We start from the raw sequence: 22500 nt of genomic DNA, 5'->3' as shown, positions 1-22500 counted from the left end.
GAGATGTTTGTCTTCACTCAGAGCAAACCAACCTAGTATATGTGTCCCTGACTAGTACAGCTTTACTGCTCATGGCGATACGCAAACCCTTTCACCACGTTAAGGTATCCCCACTCAGAAAGTCATTGAAACATCGTAACCTATTTTATGAGATCATAAACACGATAATGTACATTTAATTAGCTTCATATATATTATGGGTAGTCGAGGGATTGAGTATCTGTCATTAAGGTGTGACTGACAGGTGAGAGAGTTGATGGTTGGACCAAGTGGACCACGAAATCTAGACTTTTTTATCCACGAATAATGTTGGTTAGAGTTGAAGTTATTCATTACTTTGGTTTTGCCTTTTTTAATTAATTGCTTCACGCTCTGTGCTAACTAATGCGAATTATAATAATTAATCGGACTTATTTAATTGATCATTACAGCTAACTGGTCTATTTCTTGTGTATTTAATTTATATATTCATCATCATCATCTTCTCCTACGCCTATTGACGCAAAGGGCCTCGGTTAGATTTCGCCTGTCGTCTCTATCTTGAGCTTTTAATTCAATACTTCTCCATTCATCATCTCCTACTTCGTGCTCTATAGTCCTAAGCCACGTAGGCCTGGGTCTTCCAATTCTTCTAGTGCCTATATATTACTGATGTCATTTTTTAAATTACTTATTTATTTAATTAATCAATACAGCGAACTGATCTATTATTTGTGTATTTGATTTATTTATTACTGATGTATTTCTTTTTATACTTTATCATTAATTAGTGACTTGTAAACGATGTAGTTAATTATTCCTGCTGTAATTAAGTTAAATTGATGTAATTTCGATTAATACTGATGGCATTCAATTTCACGGGTGTAATCTATTGATATAATTAAGTCATTATTAAACAATGTGCTTATATTGCTCTGAAGTAATTTAGTGTGAATATATTAAATCTTAAATGGTATAATCAATTACGTGTTATTAATTTATAGCTGTAATTGTTAATATAGTCATTCGTTAAATTAATTTTTGAACATTTATGTCTTTGTGAGTTTAGGATAACAATTTGAAAATATCGAAATCTCTGTATTGTTAATACCATTTCATATTAATTTTATATCCATCGTAAAAACATTAATTTCCTTTTGAGAAACGACTGTTTGTTTAAAAATGTCTTCAAGGCAATTTTAACTGTTTTTACAACAATCTCGATTTGTTTTCCTAAAACGTCTTGTCTTCCTTCGGAAAAGACATTGTTAACCTTCATGTTTGTTTACAAAAGACACCACACACTGTCCATTGTCTGCCAAATCCTGCAAATCTGTTGGTTTCCTCTGATTTTCATAATTACTCAAAACTGTCATCATTTGTGAATTGTATATTTTATGGACACTTTTAATTAATAACTCAATTTTTAATTTAGTATATATTTTGAACAAAAAATATCAATTGCACATTGGTTTCATGAACTTCTGTTTGGTTGACTATGTTGACGATGTCAGTTCCAGGTCGTTTACAGAGGAAACAAGGCTAGTTTTTTTTTTCTTATAGTTCTATAGTTTTTATAACTCTTACGTATTTTCCATGTGTCGATTTGTTTTTGAATTATGTAAAAGTAATAGAGGAAAACAATAGCTTTGAATAATTTAGCAGTATATGGAGAGTCTGGTCTTGTAAACAGATAGTTTAACTTGTTAAATTTCGTGATGTCAAAGAAGGGTTTTTGCAATATTGTTTTTCTTAACGTGTTAATAATCTTACCCTAGGAGTCGGAATTAAATCTCATTAAGATTCGTGGTTAAATCTCCTTAAGATTCGTGGTTAAATCTTCGTAAGATTCATGGTTAAATCCCTCAAGAATTCGCTGTTGAATCTCTCCAGATTTCGAGGTTAAATTCCTCTCAGAATTTGTGGTTAAATCCCTCCAGAATTCGTGGTTAAATTCCTCCAGAATTCGTGGTTAAATCCCTCCAGAATTCGTGTTTAAATCCCTCCAGAATCCGTGGTTAAATCCCTCCAGAATCCGTGGTTAAATCCCTCCAGAATCCGTGGTTAAATCCCTCTAGAATTTGTGGTTAAATCCCTCCAGAATTCGTGCTTAAATTCCTCCAAAATTCATGGTTAAATCCCTCCAGAATTCGTGGTTTAATTCCTTAGGATTCATGGTTAAGTTCACCAGAATTTGTGGTTAAATCCCTCCAGAATTCGTGGTTAAATCCCTCCAGAATTCGTGGTTAAATCCCTCCAGAATTCGTGATTAAATCCCTCCAGAATCCGTGGTTAAATCCCTCCAGAATCCGTGGTTAAATCCCTCCAGAATCCGTGGTTAAATCCCTCTAGAATTCATGGTTAAATCCCTCCAGAATTCGTGCTTAAATTCCTCCAAAATTCATGGTTAAATCCCTCCAGAATTCGTGGTTTAATTCCTTAGGATTCATGGTTAAGTTCACCAGAATTTGTGGTTAAATCCCTCCAGAATTCGTGGTTAAATCCCTCCAGAATTCGTGGTTAAATCCCTCCAGAATTCGTGGTTAAATCCCTCCAGAATTCGTGATTAAATCCCTCCAGAATCCGTGGTTAAATCCCTCCAGAATCCGTGGTTAAATCCCTCCAGAATCCGTGGTTAAATCCCTCCAGAATCCGTGGTTAAATCCCTCCAGAATCCGTGGTTAAATCCCTCTAGAATTCGTGGTTAAATCCCTCCAGAATTCGTGCTTAAATTCCTCCAAAATTCATGGTTAAATCCCTCCAGAATTCGTGGTTTAATTCCTTAGGATTCATGGTTAAGTTCACCAGAATTTGTGGTTAAATCCCTCCAGAATTCGTGGTTAAATCCCTCCAGAATTCGTGGTTAAATCCCTCCAGAATTCGTGATTAAATCCCTCCAGAATCCGTGGTTAAATCCCTCCAGAATCCGTGGTTAAATCCCTCCAGAATCCGTGGTTAAATCCCTCCAGAATCCGTGGTTAAATCCCTCTAGAATTCGTGGTTAAATCCCTCCAGAATTCGTGCTTAAATTCCTCCAAAATTCATGGTTAAATCCCTCCAGAATTCGTGGTTTAATTCCTTAGGATTCATGGTTAAGTTCACCAGAATTTGTGGTTAAATCCCTCCAGAATTCGTGGTTAAATCCCTCCAGAATTCGTGCTTAAATTCCTCCAAAATTCATGGTTAAATCCCTCCAGAATTCGTGGTTTAATTCCTTAGGATTCATGGTTAAGTTCACCAGAATTTGTGGTTAAATCCCTCCAGAATTCGTGGTTAAATCCCTCCAGAATTCGTGGTTAAATCCCTCCAGAATTCGTGATTAAATCCCTCCAGAATCCGTGGTTAAATCCCTCCAGAATCCGTGGTTAAATCCCTCCAGAATCCGTGGTTAAATCCCTCTAGAATTCGTGGTTAAATCCCTCCAGAATTCGTGCTTAAATTCCTCCAAAATTCATGGTTAAATCCCTCCAGAATTCGTGGTTTAATTCCTTAGGATTCATGGTTAAGTTCACCAGAATTTGTGGTTAAATCCCTCCAGAATTCGTGGTTAAATCCCTCCAGAATTCGTGGTTAAATCCCTCCAGAATTCGTGATTAAATCCCTCCAGAATCCGTGGTTAAATCCCTCCAGAATCCGTGGTTAAATCCCTCCAGAATCCGTGGTTAAATCCCTCTAGAATCCGTGGTTAAATCCCTCTAGAATTCGTGGTTAAATCCCTCCAGAATTCGTGCTTAAATTCCTCCAAAATTCATGGTTAAATCCCTCCAGAATTCGTGGTTTAATTCCTTAGGATTCATGGTTAAGTTCACCAGAATTTGTGGTTAAATTCCCCAAGGATTTTCAGTTAAGTCTCCCTAGGATTCTTGCTTAAACCCCGGCAAGATTCCGGGTTAGATTTTCCTGGGACTCGTGGTTTGATTTCCCCCAGCGTTCGTGATTAAATCACCGCAGGATTCCTGTTTAGATCCCTTTTTGATTCGTGGTTAAATCCCCGAAGAATTCGTTGTTAAATCTTCAAGGTTTTATGGTTAAAACTCCATAGGATTCGTGGTCATATCCCCGGAACTTGTGGTTAAAACCTCAAGGACTCCTAGTTAAATTCCCTAAGGCTATGTTGTTAAATCCTCATAGGATTCGTGGGTTAAATCCCCAGAATACGTAGTTAAATCCCCATAGTTCGTGGTTAAATACTCCAGAATTCGTTGATAAATTCCCCGAGGATTCGTGGCTAAATCTCCCAGGAATCGTTGTTAAATCCCCACAAGGATTCGAGATTAAATCCTAAAGATTCGGATTTAAATTCTCCCAGAATATGGTTAAATCCTACTGGATTTAGGGATAAATCCCCAAGGAATTTTGTGCAAATCTTCCCACAGGTTTTTGGGGGTTAATCCCCTCACGGGATTCGGGGATAAATCCTTAATGATTTTGTGGTTATTCGCCAGGATTTTGTGGTATATGCCCTGGATTTTGTAATAAATGCCCCAGGATTTTGTGGTAAATCCCCCATAGGATTCGAGTGAGAGATTTGTGTATGTTACCTGGGTGGGGGGTATGTTGACTAACTTATTTTATAAGATCATTTATCAAAGGAAATATTAAACTTGAAGTCAACCATGTTTTTGTATTCGTTAAAAATCTGTTGGTTAAGATGGAGTTTTAATGGTGCTTTAATCTTTAAGACTTGAGACGAACCATAGTCATCTGGTGCAAGCTGCAGTCGCTTTTCAAGATCTTGATTTATGATTGGCTCCAAATTTTTACGCATTTGGTTTGCAAGTGTTTACGCTGAAGAAAAAAAAATTGTGTATTTTAAACTTTTGTCATCATTCTCATTTCGTAGAATAAAGTTAATATTTAGTCTCTTGTGGTGTTGAAATAAGTTACGTATATTTGTAGAGAAATAAGTTAGGAAATAAGTGCCCTGTGTTCTTAACAGGTCGTAGATACAACCAAAGGTAAATGGCAATTCTCTCTCTCTCTCTCTCTCTCTCTCTCTCTCTCTCTCTCTCTCTCTCTCTCTCTCTCTCTCTCTCTCTCTCTCTCTCTCTCAGAGGAAAATATTAATGTCTTGAGAAGTGTCTTTTCATACCCTTAATTTCAATAAACTAGAATAAGCGAACGTATTATAAATTTTTTTCTGTACTGAAACTTGCCTATATCTTTCCCTTATGGGTAATATGAGACTGTTTGGTGATATCCCTATTCTTTATATACATTACGAGTTGTTCTTCATTTTATGAACTTGAATTGTGCCACACCACTTTTCCTTCCAAGCAAATAACCTGATTTCTGGTTCAAGTTTTATATGGAAAAAAGTCCTTCTCGTCTATGGGATGACCTGCCATTTGCTTCACAGTCAGACTTCCACAGATTTTCGTCCTTTGTTTTATGTTATTAAGTGGTATAGAATCTTCTTGAATTGGCCTTATTGCTCGTTGTACAGTCACATTCACCAACCTTAAGTAGACATTGCGTTGGGATCACTGACAATGAATTATTATTATTAATATTATTATTATTATTATTTGCTAAGCTACAAACCTAGTTGGAAAAGCAGGATGCTATAAGCCCATGGGCTCCAACAGGGAAAATAGCTCAGTGAGGAAAGGAAACAAGGAAAAATAAAATATTTCAAGAGCAACAACATTAAAACAAATATCTCCTATACAAACTATAAATACTTCAACAAAACAAGAGGAAGAGAATTAGGACAGAATTGTGTGCCCGAGTGTGTCCTCAAGCAAGAGAACTCTAACCCAAGACAATGGAAGACCATGGTACAGAGGTTATGGCACTGCCCAAGACTTAAGAACAATGGTTTGATTTTGGAGTGCCCTTCTCCTAGAAAAGCTGCTTATCATAGCTAAAGTGTCTCTTCTACCCTTGCCAAGAGGAAAGTAGTCACTGAACAATTACAGTGCAGTAAGAAGAATTGTTTGGTAATCTCAGTGTTGTAAGGTATATGGGGCAGAGGAGAATATTTAAAGAATATGCCAGACTATTCGGTGTGTGTATGTGTGTGTGTTTGTGTTTAGGCAAATGAAAAATGAACCGTAGCCAGAGAGAAGGATCCAATGTACTACTGTCTGGCCAGTCGAAAGACCGCATAAATCTCTCTCTCTCGTTTATACATGTATCAGTATATTTGTTTAATAAGATTACTTAAGACATATTTATTCCGGAGAATCTCGGGTTGTTAAGTGTACTTACAAACGAATAGTCTCTTCCTACTTAAATACTTACAAACGAATAGTCTCTTCCTACTTAAATACTTACAAACGAATAGTCTCTTCCCACTTAAATACTTACAAACGAATAGTCTCTTCCCACTTAAATACTTTACCTACTTGATTTAATGTGATGATGTGGTCCCACTCCACACAAAAAGTTTCTGCATGATCTAGGATCCCTAAGTTCTATTTCTCATATATACACTTTAATAACGGTGAGTTTGAATCATCATTTTTTTGTACTCGGTTACAACTGCCAAATCTATCACAAGTCTCCCTTCTTATATTAAGTGGGTTATTCTTAAAAAATTCTACATGTTATCAGTTTCGTACTTCATCCTAATATATATTTTTCCATTTTTCCAGACTGTTTGCATTTCATAGAGAGCGCTGGTGAATGGCTAGGCAGAGCCCAAAAGACAGGAAATATAGTCTAGATTCCTAATCCAACGGTATATAAAGGTAAGAGTATATTTCAAAGCAATGTACTTAAGCAATAATACCATCTTTTCCCAGAGTTTGATTTTGAATAACACACTCGGTCAATAACGAATTAGATTTTTAAAGCAATTTAATGTTGAGATATTGAATATTCTATATTTGTAAATCTTAATATATCATATTAAATGAGTTTTTGCTCTTTTAATGTTAGTGCCAATACTGACTGGTTGATGACGTCATATCAACAATTTTCGTGTTGTTTAGACTTAGTATTTTAGGCTCAGTATAAATCAAGTTGTCAGTTGTTAAGAAATTGAAGTAATAGCGAACTTCTTTTCATCAGGGTTCCCTTGTGTATATCATATATTTGGTATTAGGAATTATTGTTAATGCTCTCTCTCTCTCTCTCTCTCTCTCTCTCTCTCTCTCTCTCTCTCTCTCTCTCTCTCTCTCTCTCTCTCTCTCACGTCATGTGGTTACCATCCCTTCTCTACGTTCGACTTGATTTATGTATAATCAAATCAAAATGACCAAAAATACAACTTAAACTTTAAACATTGTTCTGTTTAATGTAAGAAATGAATGACATTTGAACAATTCAAGATAACTCTGAATTAGACTTCCTTGATATTTTTAATCGTAGAGTAATGAAACTTGCAAGGATTAACTCTTATGTAAAAAGCCGGATATGATTAAATTTTGGAAGGCCAAGGTCAAAGATCTAGGTCACGGTCAAGCAAAATATCCAATTCACGTAACCAGCCATAAGTTTGGAAATCGTTGTCACAGAGACTTCAAACTTGGTTCATATTTAAGTGTATGAAAATCCACGCCGATTAATACATGTCAAGATCAAAGGTCAAGGTCGAGCAAAAGGTCGAGAAATAAGTTTTCGTGGGCGAAGGTCTGCGCTCTACTGAGTGCCCCTTTAGGTACAATTGTTACGAGATTATATAATTAGAGGGAGATTGGTTCAGTTCTAAGGTTCAAGATTTCATTTGTCTAGTTTACTCGGCTGTAACTGAACACTATTCAATTATTTTTGTTAATTTGTCATTATTGATAAGTTAGACGTAAGACAGGTTGAGATACATACACTATGCCTTCTGTGGCTCACTGTAGGAACTACGACAGTTAGGCTATATATCAGCCGATCTCATTTTTTTAATTGAGTTTTGACTTTCTCTCTCTCTCTCTCTCTCTCTCTCTCTCTCTCTCTCTCTCTCTCTCTCTCTCTCTCTCCTCAGGTAACCGAGTCAAACTTAAAAATGGTCTCTTCTCAGATAATTTCTCCAAATACTGACTTGTACTATATTCTCTTAATTATCAATATAATTCATGATTCATCATAGAATCTGATTCATATATAAATTTATAAATTCAAAATCTGAAGTTAATGGAATTATCATGGGCGATATTAAGGGCGTCCGAAACATAAATGGTCTCTTCACCGACAATTACACAATTTTCCCCATATCTCATTTTCTATCTCCACGCTTATTTCTACCAACTTTTACTACATTTTCTTCATTTTCTATACATTTTACGATTCATCTTCATGATACGATTCATCTAGATCAATTTTATGAATTCAAAATTTTAATCATTTATGGAGTTGTCGTCGGTGAAAAGGCAGTTATCAAAATGGTCTCTTCACCGATAATTTTCCTATAACTCATTTTCTTCCTCCGCGCTTATTCGTACTATATTTTCTCCATTTTCCTTATATTTTAAGATTAATCTGTAAATTATGGTTCATCTGGATGCACTTTATAAATTTAGTGTGTGATTAGTTAATGTTTTTCGTCGGTGAAAAGGCCGTCGATCTACGAGCTATCTTAAACCGTTACTTTGAAACTCACGTAAACACCTTAATGTGACTTTTTATAGTTTCGATTATAATTTTAGTATCTTTGCAAATCATTAATTATTTATTTATGTTGATTTACGTAATTGTGGATATCTTGCACACCGAAGCTGGAAGGAGGTTATGTTTTACCCCCTGTTTGTGTTTTGTTTGTTTGTGAACAGCTTCCTGCCCACAATTTTAATCATAGAGTTTAGTAGATTATATAATTTCGAACAAACTTTTCTCTTCATTTATCTAAGGGAAATTTTACTAATGGAAACTTTTAATTGTATTAAAATAGACAAATATTCTAAAACTGGTAATGTCCCTGACTGATAAACGCCAGACTGTGGTTTGAGTCCCGTTCAAACTTGTTAGTTTCTTTGGTTGTTGAAACCTTACTATCCTTCTGAGCTAAGGAATGGGGGATTTGGGAGAGCCTATAGGTCTTATCAGCTGGGTCATCAGCAGCCATTGTCTGGCTTAGGCGCTCACCATATGCATATATGGTCAGTCTCTAGGACATTGTCCTGCTTGATAGGGCAATGTCACTGTCCCTTGTCTCAGCTATTCACGAGTGGCCTTTAAACCTTTAAACTAATAGTACAGTCAATTCCTTTAGTATTTAATATATAGGAAGTGGAAAATTTATCTTAAATGGGGAAATACTGCTGCTTCTACGATTATCCCTTTATTTAGTCATATACGTAGAGTACAGGGAAAATAGCCCAATGAGGAAAGGAAACAAGGAAACCACAATAAAAGTAATTAACAATTAAGAATAAAATATTTTAATATCAGTAACAGTATTAGAATAAATATTTCCTAAATAATCTATGAAATCTTTAACAAAACAAGAAGGGAAATAAGATAGGAGAGTGTGCCCGAGTGTACCCTCAAGCAAGAGAACTCTAATCCAAGACAGTGCAAGGCCATGGTACAGAGGCCATGGCACTACCCAAGACTAGAGAACAATGGTTTGGTTTCGGAGTGTTACTAATCGAAGTCGTATAATCATAAGTCTATAATCACCAACAGTGGTTGCCATAAGGGTTCATTTAAAACCCCAAAGGTTTGCTTCATCTTAATCCCTTTAAAGGAGACCATCTCACTACGACCCAAAGGAACAATGTCGTACTGTAGTCTGTCTTTAGCAGCTGTTGATTCAATTGGGCATTGAAAGGTTTATAGACAAGGGATATTGACATTGCCCTAGCAAGCAGGACAATGCCCTAGAGACTGATCATGTATGCATATGATCAACACCCAAGCCCCCTATCCACCCAAGGTATGATCAAGGAAGGCCAGGCAATGGCTGCTGATGACTCAGCAGGTAGACCTATAGGCTCCCTCAAACCCCCCATCCTTAGCTCACAAGGATGGTGAGGTTGCAGCGACCAAAGGAATTAACAAGCTTGAGGCCACCACATAAGATTGGCTTAGGAATGACCAGATACATAGCTTATGCTTTATTGCTAAATAATGTGGCTCGTGATCTCTATAGAATCATCTTGCTATTATTACTAGTTAAGTTACATCGCTAGTTGGAAAAGCAAGATGATATAAACCCAAGGGGTCCTGACAAGGAAAAATAGCCCAGTGAGGAAATGAAATAAAGACAAATTACAAGAGAAGCAATGAACGATTGATATGAGATATTTTAATAACATTAACATCAAATAGATTTTTCATAGATGCACTACAAACTTTTCAAAAAACCTTAAAACCACTGATCTTGAACAGTGCCATAACCTCTGTACCATCGTTTTTCCCTGTCTTTGGGTAGAGTTCTCTAGCTTGAGGGTAGACTCTAGCACACTATTCTACCTTATTTCTCTTCCTCTTGTTTTTTAAAGTTTTTATAGTTTATATATGAAATATTTATTCTAATACTGTTATTGTTCTCAAATTATTTTAATTGTTAATTACCTTGTAGTTTCCTTTTTTTCCTTTCCTCATTGTGCTATTTTCCCTCTTGGAGCCCCTGGGCTTATAGCATTCTGCATTTCCAACTAGGGTTGTAGTTTAGCAAGTAATAATAATAATAAAATGATAGAATAGTGGGCTTGAGGTGCAGTCAAGGTCACAGACAAGCAAAACAACCAAAATCAGTCCAAAAGGTCGAGAACTAAGTTGACCTTTTTGGCTATGAAAGAGTTCCACTCTGTTGATATCAATTTCAGTGGAGGTCATGTGACAAATGACCTTTTAAAAAGCTATATTAATCACCCCCTCTACCCCCCACCATTGTTGCTCACAGTTGGGGCGAGGTTGGGGGTGTCTTTTGACTGGCTGCTCAGAGTAGGGGTGTAAGGCTATTACACAGCGTATTTTCTATATATACGAATATCCTACTTTTCATATTTTTGGTTAATTAATTATGTCATTGAGGACAATATGGAAATAATCATGTAAACGTAACCATGTACAATACAACGCCATACACACTTGCTCTTAGAATCAGCTCTGTTCATGTTTGCGATTTGACAACAACAGTTTTAAAACGATAATTTATCGAGAATTGTACGAAGTTGTTTTAGGAATATTAAGCTTGTGTTTATCACTCGAGTTCTCGTTATATCTGATGTACATTTATGAGACTATCACGATGCTAGAGAAATCTCAGTCAATCAATCAATCGCTGATAGTCCAACGATTGATGGGTAAATAGTCAGTGCAGAGATTTTCAAAGGCGAATACATTTTACCGTTCATAAAATGAAAGCAGTTCCAGCAGTTTCGATCTGAAATAACATATATATATATTTAAGTTATTAATTTACTCTTTTTTTTTAAGTGATGGTGGTGTAGTTATTTTACTTTAATTAAGGGCTGCTTTTCTGGTCCTTTCACACTATGGACCTCTACTCTCTACAGCACCCTCAGTCGTTTTTTTTTTATATGCATTCCAAGGCATTCAGCATTTCACACCACATATTGCTCGTTTATTGTCAAATCCAATTTATCGAAGAATTTAGAGAACAAAGTCTACAGTTTCATTTTGTAAGCTTCAATATCTTCAGTCTTTCGAATGTCTTGTGGGAGCTTGTTGCATAGTCTTGTGGCCGCATATTTCAAAGCTCTAGAGTCTATAGTAGACATATATCTAGGTTCCAATAACTTGAAACAGTCTGTAACTATTCTCATGTCAACACTATTTGTTGGCTGCTCAATAAGCAGCAATTCTCCTAGATATTTTGGAAGTCCGGTTCTGATAACTTGGAGGGTTGTTGCTTTAATAAGTTGTCAGTGTAAATCAATTAGGGTAGAGTAATGTAATATCTCTCTCTCTCTCTCTCTCTCTCTCTCTCTCTCTCTCTCTCTCTCTCTCTCTCTCTCTCTCTCTCTCTCCAGGCACGTGTAACAAGGTATCACGTGTACAGGTCTGTTTTATTTGTCTCTATCAATCCAAATACTTTATCATATTCAAGTTGTTCAATTAATTAGCTTTTAATATTAATTGAATCTTAGAATGAACTATAGTGATATGGTGCAAGCTGCAGTTTTTTCTCAAATAATGGTTGGTTAAAAGTTCCCAAGTTTATGATTTTATTTTCAAGTGTTTATGTAGGAAAAGAAATACAAATAATAAACTTTTGTAATTTAAGTGATCTTATGTTTTTTTAACATCTCATACGTAGTCAATACTATTATACATCTATGATTAATATATTTGCTGATATTACATAAGGCTACAATTCGAGGTATCAAAGTTGTAATTACTTGCTAAAGATATTATTGAAAACAATGAAATTAGTTAAGAATCATTCGCAGTTTTTACCATTTCAGAGAGTCAATAGAGGAATTTAGAATGTGAACTCTCTCTCTCTCTCTCTCTCTCTCTCTCTCTCTCTCTCTCTCTCTCTCTCTCTCTCAATGCAAAATATTTCTCGTGTTATGGCTTAGATAAACATACTCTATTAATTAAAATAGCCAATGAACACTGCCAATGAATAAATCTATGATAATTAGCATTTAATAAAAATGGTGAAACTAATATATTTCAAAAAAGCTCACGATCAGTTTGACTGAACCGAGATATTCGTCTGACATTTAAGCAAAGGAACTTAGCATTTTTTAATGGTTGCAAAAGATGCTAAAAATTCTCCCGTGCCATAAAAGGAGTTGTACCTTTTTGCACTAGAGTGCAAAGAGTGGTTGCAAGTTTTGATGTGCTATCAGACTTTAATTGCTCCCAGACCCCCCCCAGTGTTATGGTTTTTAATCAAATTCTTTTATACAAGTACTCACAAGGTTGTTTACAGTACGCCAGTCTCTCTCTCTCTCTCTCTCTCTCTCTCTCTCTCTCTCTCTCTCTCTCTCTCTCTCCGCCTTAAAGAGACTTGATTTACGTACAATTAGATTAATTTATTGTCAGAATAGAGAGGGAGAGTAGCGAACAGTATTTAAAACGAACGAACGAGAGAGAGAGAGAGAGAGAGAGAGAGAGAGAGAGAGAGAGAGAGAGAGAGAGAGCGAGAGAGAGAGAGCGAGCGAGAGAGAGAGAGAGATCATTGTTACTTTGTGAAGCTATTTTCCTCCACACACAAACAGCTGTAGTCTATTTGTTCATAACATTTCGTTGTTATACTGATAATTTAAGTATTAAAATATCCGTTCTTGGTCCTTCTAACATCCTGATTTGTTCTTTCAGACATTGCTCGACATAACCAGCCGAAATAGCAGGATCATTAAAGGGTGCTGGGCTCTGTCTGATCGGTCCTGGAGCCACGTAGTATCAGGAGGCAGTAGGAAGAGACTGGTCAAAATATAGACAGTAAGTAATAAGAAAACTAAAGTTTTAATATAATCATTTGTATTTAGATGGTATCTTTTGCTATCAAAAGACTTGTTGTATACTTAGATGCCCAATGCGTGGATTTAAGGATTTAGACAATTTAATGTTCATGTAATCGCATTATTTAATTCAATATTTTTCCGTGGGAAATTTTTGGAGGAAAAGGATAGTCTCTGTTGCATGTGGGTGTGGGAATGGAGGTATTTTTTTTTTTGTATATTCTTAGTGTTAGCTAATTAACTAATTGAATTTCGTGTTACGGTTTTTTTTATTACCTCCGCCAACGAAATTGGAAGGTGGTTATGTTTAACCCCCCTGTTTGTGGTTGTTTGTTTGTGCTTGTGTGTGTGTGTATGAACAGCTTCCTGGCCCGAATTTCAATCGTAGAGTAATGAAACTTGCAGGGATTAACTGTTAGGTAAAAAGCTGGAAATGATTAGATTTTGGAAGGTCAAGGTTAAAGGTAAAGGTTATAGGTCAAGGTCACAGTCAAGCAAAATATCCAATTCACGTAATCAGCCATCAGTTTGGACATCGTTGTCACAGAGACTTCAAACTTGGTTCATATTTGAGTGTATGAAAATCCACGTTAATTAATACATGTTAAGGTCAAAGGTCAAGGTCGAGCAAAAGGTCGTGAAATAAGCTGCCACGGCGGAGGTCTGCTCTCTACTGAGTACCCCTCTAGTATTTACTCTGCGAACAGACTCTATCAATTACTTGAACCAACTTGAATAGTGTAATTATTTTCCTTTAGTTTCTTCACTGGAGTGAGTCTGATCAACCTTGCCCAAATTTTTCTTGGCCTATAGGTTTAGTAACTGTTCAGAACCGACACTCTTGTTAAATGTCATTTTTATGATTTCATAAGGTAACATCTTTATTTGATCACGTGATCACAGAATATTGTATTTACACCTGAATTGTTTCTTTTTCACTTTGTTATAAGCAAAACTTTTGAAAGTTTATTTGTGTATATTTTATGTATATGTATATATGTATATATATATATGTATATATATATATATATATATATATATATATATATATATATATATATCTCCACAGTGACTTGTACTATATTTTCTTAATTCTAAATATAATTCATGATTCATCCAAAGAATCTGATTCATCTATAAAATGTGATTCATCCAAAGAATCTGATTCATCTATAAAATCTGATTCATCCATAGAATCTGAATCATCTGAATTTAATTCATAAATTAAACAAAATCGAAAGTTAATGGAATTATCATCGGTGATGTTAAGGGCGTCCGTAACACAAATGGTCTCTTCACCGACAATCTCCCAATTTTCCCAATATCTCATTTTCTTCCTCAAAGCTTCATTTTACCAACTTTTACCATATTTTATTAATTTTCTTTTTATTCTATTATTCACCTGCATATTGCATTTAGTTTATGAATTCGAAATTTGAATTATTTTTGGAGTTGTCGTCGGCGAGAAGGCCGTTACCAAAATGGTCTCTTCACCAACAGTATCCAGATTTTTCCTATATCTTATTTTTTTCCTCCAAAAATATTTTTACTATATTTTCTTGATTTTATATATATGATTTATGATTAATATAGATTATATGATTCATCTGGATGTAATTTATGAATTTATTATCTGAATATTTAATAGAATTTTCTTCGGTGAAAAGGCCGTTGATCTACGATCTATCTGTTAGTTTGAAACTCTCATAACATTTGAACGTGATATTTCTATAGTTTTATTCATAATTTTAGTATCTCTGCAAATCATTAATATTTCTTATGTTGATTTAAGTAATTGTGGATAATTTGCACAATAGAATTACCTCCACCAACGAAATTTGAAGGAGGTTATGTTTAACACCTTCTGTTTGTATGTGTGTGTGTGTTTAAACAGCTTCCTGGCCACAATATTAATCGTAATGAAACTCGCAGGGATTAACTTATGTAAAGAACTGAACTTTATTAAATTTCAAGTGCTCTCTAATAGGTAGATATGTACACACACACACACGTCTGGATAAGTTTAGTCAATTTTCAAGCCAAGATGGATGATTTACAGTCGGGATGCACAATTTCTTTACTTATGTTGTGGTGTGATTGTGTTTTATAGGATTGTACGTAGGTTTAATGTACTTGAAAATATGATTTTCAAATGTGGTATAGTCTTCGTAAGGTATGGAACCTAACTGGCTCTTCCCCCTCTTTTATCCGGGGTTTTAGAGACCTGTAAGAATGTAGAATGTTCTTGGAAATTGATAAATCTTTAGAATTTTCATATTTCTTATGGGTTCTAGATATAACTTATGAATCTGCTAAAATGAATTCCGCAAAGAGCTTCGAGTTTTAAATTACTTTTTTCATACTTTATCGTAATTGAATTCCTGAAAAGCTATGTAAGGAGAGAGAGAGAGAGAGAGAGAGAGAGAGAGAGAGAGAGAGAGTGTGTGTTTGATTTTAAGCCTTTTTAAGTTTTTTCCCTTTTTGACAGTTTATGTGTAATGAAGGACAGTCTTTAATTGAAAAGGGGTTATGAATTATCTTATTAATTATGGTAAATGAAATTACTTTGGCTTTATCCGTTTAAAAGAGAAAAAACCTTCATGCATGTGTATGCCATTCACTGACAGAAGGTGAAATCTCTCTCTCTCTCTCTCTCTCTCTCTCTCTCTCTCTCTCTACTTAATGAAAACTTGAATTGTAAACTAATCGTTATGATTACACTGCAGCCTCCTGCATTTAACACCAGACGAAGAATCGAATTCATGTTATTAACCATTTGTGTTTGGTAAACAATTATCTTGGATGGAAGAAGCAGTTGTGTACTTGTGTGCGTAGTACCCTCTGACAGATTCCTGTTACTTGGGGACTTCTAGGTACACTGCTCAATATTCACAAAGCAGGGGGAGGGAATCTTTTATTTTATCAAATTTATTTTTGTTACTTTTCATTTTATTTTTGCCAAGTATGCTTTATTCTTTTGTGTGCATATATTTTCCTTTAAACAATCATATTTGTCTATATTTTTAACATTTGACGAAACTTATGGAAGCTATGAATATGTAGGCGTAGTATGGAGGAAAGGGCTGTTGGAAGGCGGTTGGGGAAATTTGCCACCCATATGATTTCCATTGTGGACCTATGAATCTTCTATAGTACAAGGTACTATGGTATATTTGTAATACCATGGTGTTTGTGAAGTATTTCAGATGGGTTGTCCTCTTGACAAGTTAGGGTAAATGCTGGAATATGCAAATTTTGGCCGCCATTATATAAAATTCTCTTTTTTTCAATATCTCCAGAAAATGGCAAGATAACTTGTCATCTGGAATGTCTATACCCATGTTTTTTTATGGTCAGAGATTAATATGACACAAAAACAGTTGTAAAATGTCTAGTTTTACTTGCGCAGACCTTTTGAGAAAAATATTCAAATCTTATTGAAGTAGATGAAATTCGAACATATTGCAAATGGTTCTTTTAAGTTTTAAGGTAATGCTTATGTTCATACTCTATACTGTCTAGATAAAAACCTTCACCTAGGCGTTGCAAGTGACACTGGGAATCTGATACTACATCATCTCGAATCATCTACATATCTGTGCTGCAACTTACTAATATATGTAAAAATGTGTAATGCTGGAAACGTTGACACACATCCGGATCTATCTCTTGAAAGAAAAAATGCATCCCAGCCAATGTGACTGTATCATTCTAACTCAGGACATTGATAAAACCTGCAAACAAGTCAAAAGTTAACATTTCATGCGAACCTAGCACAAAACAATGAAGCTAGTCAGTGTCTGACTCATCCTCAGAATGGTCTCTGTCCTTTTCATTTGCTTGATCACTTGCTGTGAATGGGTTACGACATCCGTCTGTGCCTCTACACATACAGCAAAAAGTGCAGGGTAACTGGGTCCTTTGACAAGAGGCTGCAGGCCTCGCCCTTTGCTTTGCAACCACGACTAAGGACATCAATTAGGCCTGGAGGAGCTGGAGGATTAGCAGCTAATGTGGGTGTTGGGACTCCATCCTGCACCTGCCATCCGAACTTACTAATGTCCACTGTTGGAGGGCCTTGCTGATCAGCTGCTTTCCATAATATCATTTGGAGATGTGCCCGCTGTACATGGAGCAGAAGGTTGGCGTCTGTAGGAGGCAGGGCCATGATACGCATTGGTTTTAATTTCTTCTTTGTATACATCCTGGAGCGAGCTGCATTCATTGAGGTCTCTGATGGTTGGCCATATAATGCTGTAAAGAACTGTTGGCCTGTTTGCAAAAGGGCATTTTCTGAGGCATCTATCTCACCCAGTATCTCAGACAATCCAGGGAAGTTTCCTACCTGCGAGACATTGAGAGCACTGACTTTTCCTTTGTTAAATGGATAGGACACTGTGTCACAACCACTTAGCGCATGTATTCCTAACAGCAGTAAACACTTAGGACCAAGTTTCACACTGGTTGCATTGATGTCTACAATGTCTCCATTCCAACATTCCATTTGAACTTTACATGTATGGTGCAGTTGACTTTTCCAAACCCAGTAAACCAGCAGTACTAAGACATCCGTATCATCACTGAGGAATCTGACTACTCTGTTACACTCAGCTGCCTTCAAGAAGTATGTTATCATTGTGACATCAGCTTCATCATGTAAAAAAACAACCGTCGTCTTGACTTAATACCGTTATTTTATCTCTCATGTTGACAGAGGATAGTACTCTAGACGGCTGCCTTTTGTTGTGTTTGTTCTTCATAATGGCGTCTCTATTTGGGAGTGGACTACTGATAGTCAGGTTGTAGTTGGTGCTACTTTCGCCACCACGTCGCATTCTCTCAAGGTCTTTGGTTGATAGATCATGATACTTGTCAAAGACTAGAATCTTAACACTATCAGGATGGTAGAGTGAAAGACGGTGCTTAATGCTCTCAACAAGGATAGATGCATCAGCACTATGAGGTCATGCAATGTGATAAAGCAGCTGCTGTGCATCTACAGTAATGGTGTTTGGAGCCATTGGGTTTTGCTCTAGCACACCAAGACGTCTGGCAAGTACAGCTTTGTTGTCCTGACGCAAACAGCCATACTCATCAATGAGTGAGGAAGGGACAACACACAACTCATACTGAAAGATGCTTTCTAAATGCAGCTGACGCTGTTGATCAACCATAAGCAGTCGAAGAAATATGGCCTCCATGTCAAAAACAGTCTTGTTACCAACCTCGATTCCATGCTTTAACTGGAAAGTTTTGCGTGGAATCCAGATGGCAGTGCCTTACAAAATGCTGTTGCCATCTTTTGTCCAAGCAACAATGCATATTCAACATTGACTTCATTTGGAGCAACCTGGCCATTTACAATGTTATACTGGACAGCACTCTTAGCTTTCAGTGGGTGGGAGTGCTTTTCCAGCTCTGCAGCAATTCTCCCACGATCATCAGCATCAAGTTTCTGCCTTTTTCACCTTCCTCTTTGTGTTTTGTCTGTGCTGTTGTATTGCAGATTTGGCCCAAGTATAAATTTTCCATGGCATGAGAGAGGTAAGCAGAGATGGGGAATGAATCAATCCATTCCGAAACTAACTCTGATGACAGTATCATACTTTTCATACCACCCTTTCCTGTTTAATTGTAGTTTGCACAGACTTGTTAAAGGTGCTGCAAATAAAGATATAGAATTATATCACCTTTTATTTCAAATTCTAGAATTTTGTTTCTGTCAATCACATGTTATCCTTATTTATTGGTAGTGTCTAAGCAGCAATTGAGAAATACCCATCCCTTTGGAGCAATATCACTCATTTGCTTGGTAACCTCTGGTCATATACTGTTCCTACAGAAAGCTAATCACCAATAGAGCTGCCTTGACGATTAGTACTATATTTCCGTTAAAGATAATCGAAGTATGCATGTTTCTGCCTTCTCTGAAATGTCACGGGTCTAGGCCATATCATTTACAATACAAATGAGCCCCACACCTAAATTTTGGCAACCCATTTTACATTAGGGCAAAATATATACCTACCACATCATACTTAATGGGTTTGATATTCCTTGACCTTAACATAGGTATAGACACCAAATTCTTCATGTTATCATGCACAGAACCAAAGATGTAACAGAAAATATATTTTTCAATAATGGCAGCCATAATTTTCATTTAACACAAATTGCCCAAGGTCGTCATGAGGACAACCAACTTAAAAAACCCTTAAAAATCCCTAAGGATTGCAAATCCATTAAGAAACTCTCTCTCTCTCTCTCTCTCTCTCTCTCTCTCTCTCTCTCTCTCTCTCTGTATATACAAGTCACACTGTCAAAGGCAAGATATTGCACAGAAAGAACAGATGAAACAAGATTTATTAAACACATTAGGCTTAGTCCTGTTGGTGCTTTCTTTGTTAGTCCATTTACTCTGCAGTCGTCGTTTAGCCCGAGGAAGAGTTACAACGAGAAAGGATAGCAAATAAAGCAAATTGTAAATGGTTTCAAACGAAAACATTCTAAAATATTTATTCTAATGTTGTTACTGTTCTTAAAATGTTTAATTTTTCTTTGTTTCCTTTCCTCACTGGGCTATTTTCCCTTTTAGGGCCCTTGGGGTTATAGCATCCTGCTCAGGATACTTTTCAAACTAGGGTTGTAGCTTAGGAAATAAAAATAATGATAATAATACTGCATAGAATTAAGGTTTCAATTTTGTATTCTTCATGTAATCTACATAACTGTATTTGTAATCAGTTCTTTTTTTTCTTTTACACGTAGCTGCATTAATGACCTTATTTTCGCATTCATCAAAAGCTCATCTACAAATTAGGTATTTATATATTTTATCTTAATCATAGAGTGTCAGAACTTATCTTAAATGGTAGATTATTTCCTTAGAGAATGGAAGTACAATGTTGTTTTCTCCTAATTTTTCTGCCCCCATTATGTAACATACCAACAACAATTGATCTCTCTCTCTCTCTCTCTCTCTCTCTCTCTCTCTCTCTCACTCAAAAGCGAATTTCATAGGGAAAAAATCTAAAATTTTAGATGTTTCATAAATTTTGTTATCGCCAATTTTACTTTCTGTATGGTACAAAAGAACTTTTCGATATATATATATATATATATATATATATATACTTGATATGAAACTGACCTTCTTAGGCTTCCTGAGCTTTAAGCCTTTCGTTTTCATCAATAGATTACTATGTCTTTCTCTCCTCTTCCCTCAAAATACTTCCTAATTCTTGTATTTTTGTATATATATATATATATATATATATATACTGTATATATACTGTATATATGGACACAGACATAAGAATTAGGAAGTATTTTGAGGGAAGAGGAGAGAAAGACATAGTAATCTATTGAAGAAAACGAAAGGCTTAAAGCTCAGGAAGCCTAAGAAGGTCAGTTTCATATCAAGTGTAAAGATTCAACGTTCCAATGATGGAGTAAATATGAACATTTAAAAGAAATAATAATGGTAGTGAATCGTTGATTATTGTCTCTGCATTCAGTCTCGCTGTGAAGACGGACTTAATGTCCAACGGGAAATATTGACAACAGGTTTAGACAGGGCAAAATTTTTTGATGGAATGAGAAGCAGCTGCTATAGTGATAATGTCTTTATAAACAAAGTGGCATAAAAGATGATAGATTTTATAAACAAAAGTCATCATAAGCATGCAATTTATGTATTAAAAACAACTATATTAAAACTACATTAATGATCAAAACGTTTTGAATTATGAGCAACTTCTGTTGAGAACTGTATCCTTGATTAGGATTAAGATGTTTGAGATTATGTTGTTTAATCTTTAGCATATTCTAATATCTTTTAGGTTCTGCCTTCGTTACTTCTCTTGGATTATTCAGATGAAATTTCTTTATTTGCTGGCGGTTTTTTTTTTTCTCAAATTTTGTACCCAACTTTAATAGAAGTTTCATGCTTCGTAACACTTCTTTGTAATGAAAAGCATTATGCAATTCCTCAATAGCATTGTTTGTAAGTGCCAGGTCATTCACTATGTTGTTATAATGTAGCTGCTGTTGTATCTCGTCTCTCGGTTTTCCTTATATGTAAGGCCCGTGTTGCACAACACCCAATTATGTCTTTTCAAATATCTTAGAATTACATAGAGCATGGCTTCTATTTCATCCACTAGAGAAGCAATGAGCTTTCAGCAAATAGATAACATATGCAATCAGAAGGAGCAAAGGCCAATTCTTGAAGCTGCTTTATAAGAAAATCATCAATAGTTACCTCATTAAGCCTAGCAACTGGATTTTGCGCCAAAGGCATTGGCCAAAATGAGGAAAACATCCCTAAATGGTAGTTAGGAAATATATTCTTGAAACTATTAATAACGGTTCTTTCGAAACCAACGCTAATTGAAGTTTGCATCAAATCACGATTTTTCAAAAAATTAGAAATGACCTTGTAAGTTTTGCTCCTCCTTGCCATTAAGTAAGGCAATGCAGCTCCTTGCCATTAAGTAAGGTGATGCAGCTCCTTGCCATTAAGTAAGGTGATGCAGCTCCTTGCCATTAAGTAAGGTGATGCAGCTCCTTGCCATTAAGTAAGGCGATGCAGCTCCTTGCCATTAAGTAAGGCGATGCAGCTCCTTGCCATTAAGTAAGGCGATGCAGCTCCTTGCCATTAAGTAAGGCGATGCAGCTCCTTGCCATTAAGTAAGGCGATGCAGCTCCTTGCCATTAAGTAAGGTGATGCAGCTCCTTGCCATTAAGTAAGGCGATGCAGCTCCTTGCCATTAAGTAAGGTGATGCAGCTCCTTGCCATTAAGTAAGGCGATGCAGCTCCTTGCCATTAAGTAAGGCGATGCAGCTCCTTGCCATTAAGTAAGGCGATGCAGCTCCTTGCCATTAAGTAAGGCGATGCAGCTCCTTGCCATTAAGTAAGGCGATGCAGCTCCTTGCCATTAAGTAAGGTGATGCAGCTCCTTGCCATTAAGTAAGGTGATGCAGCTCCTTGCCATTAAGTAAGGTAATGTAGCAATTAATTCCTAAAAGGAAAGGAATCCTAAAACGTTCCATCACACAACTGTATTGAATAGGTTTCTAAATTTCTAGCATGGTTTACATATCGGGCAAATGCTAATGTCCTCACTTTCGTGTAACAACCTGATTAGTCAAATCTGCTTCTCTTATTAATTGCATTCCGTTGTAGTTTGAGTGTGCCAGT

The 22500-nt window shown here is 36.1% G+C and overlaps 1 long non-coding RNA gene across 1 annotated transcript in view; it reads left to right on the top strand.

Moving 5' to 3' along the window:
• The first annotated feature begins 6575 nt into the window (after positions 1 to 6575).
• The window catches only part of LOC137659423 (uncharacterized), a 438871-nt gene continuing 422946 nt past the window's right edge, over positions 6576 to 22500 (top strand). Inside the window, exons 1-2 of the long non-coding RNA XR_011047513.1 lie at positions 6576 to 6674; positions 13156 to 13278. This is a non-coding gene — a long non-coding RNA (uncharacterized lncRNA). The remainder of the gene's footprint in view (positions 6675 to 13155; positions 13279 to 22500) is intronic.

Source organism: Palaemon carinicauda, chromosome 20 (genome assembly GCF_036898095.1).
Source record: "Palaemon carinicauda isolate YSFRI2023 chromosome 20, ASM3689809v2, whole genome shotgun sequence".
NCBI lineage: Eukaryota > Metazoa > Arthropoda > Malacostraca > Decapoda > Palaemonidae > Palaemon > Palaemon carinicauda.
The sequence above is the reverse complement of the archived record's forward strand: the minus strand, read 5'-3'. Positions and strand labels throughout refer to the sequence as shown.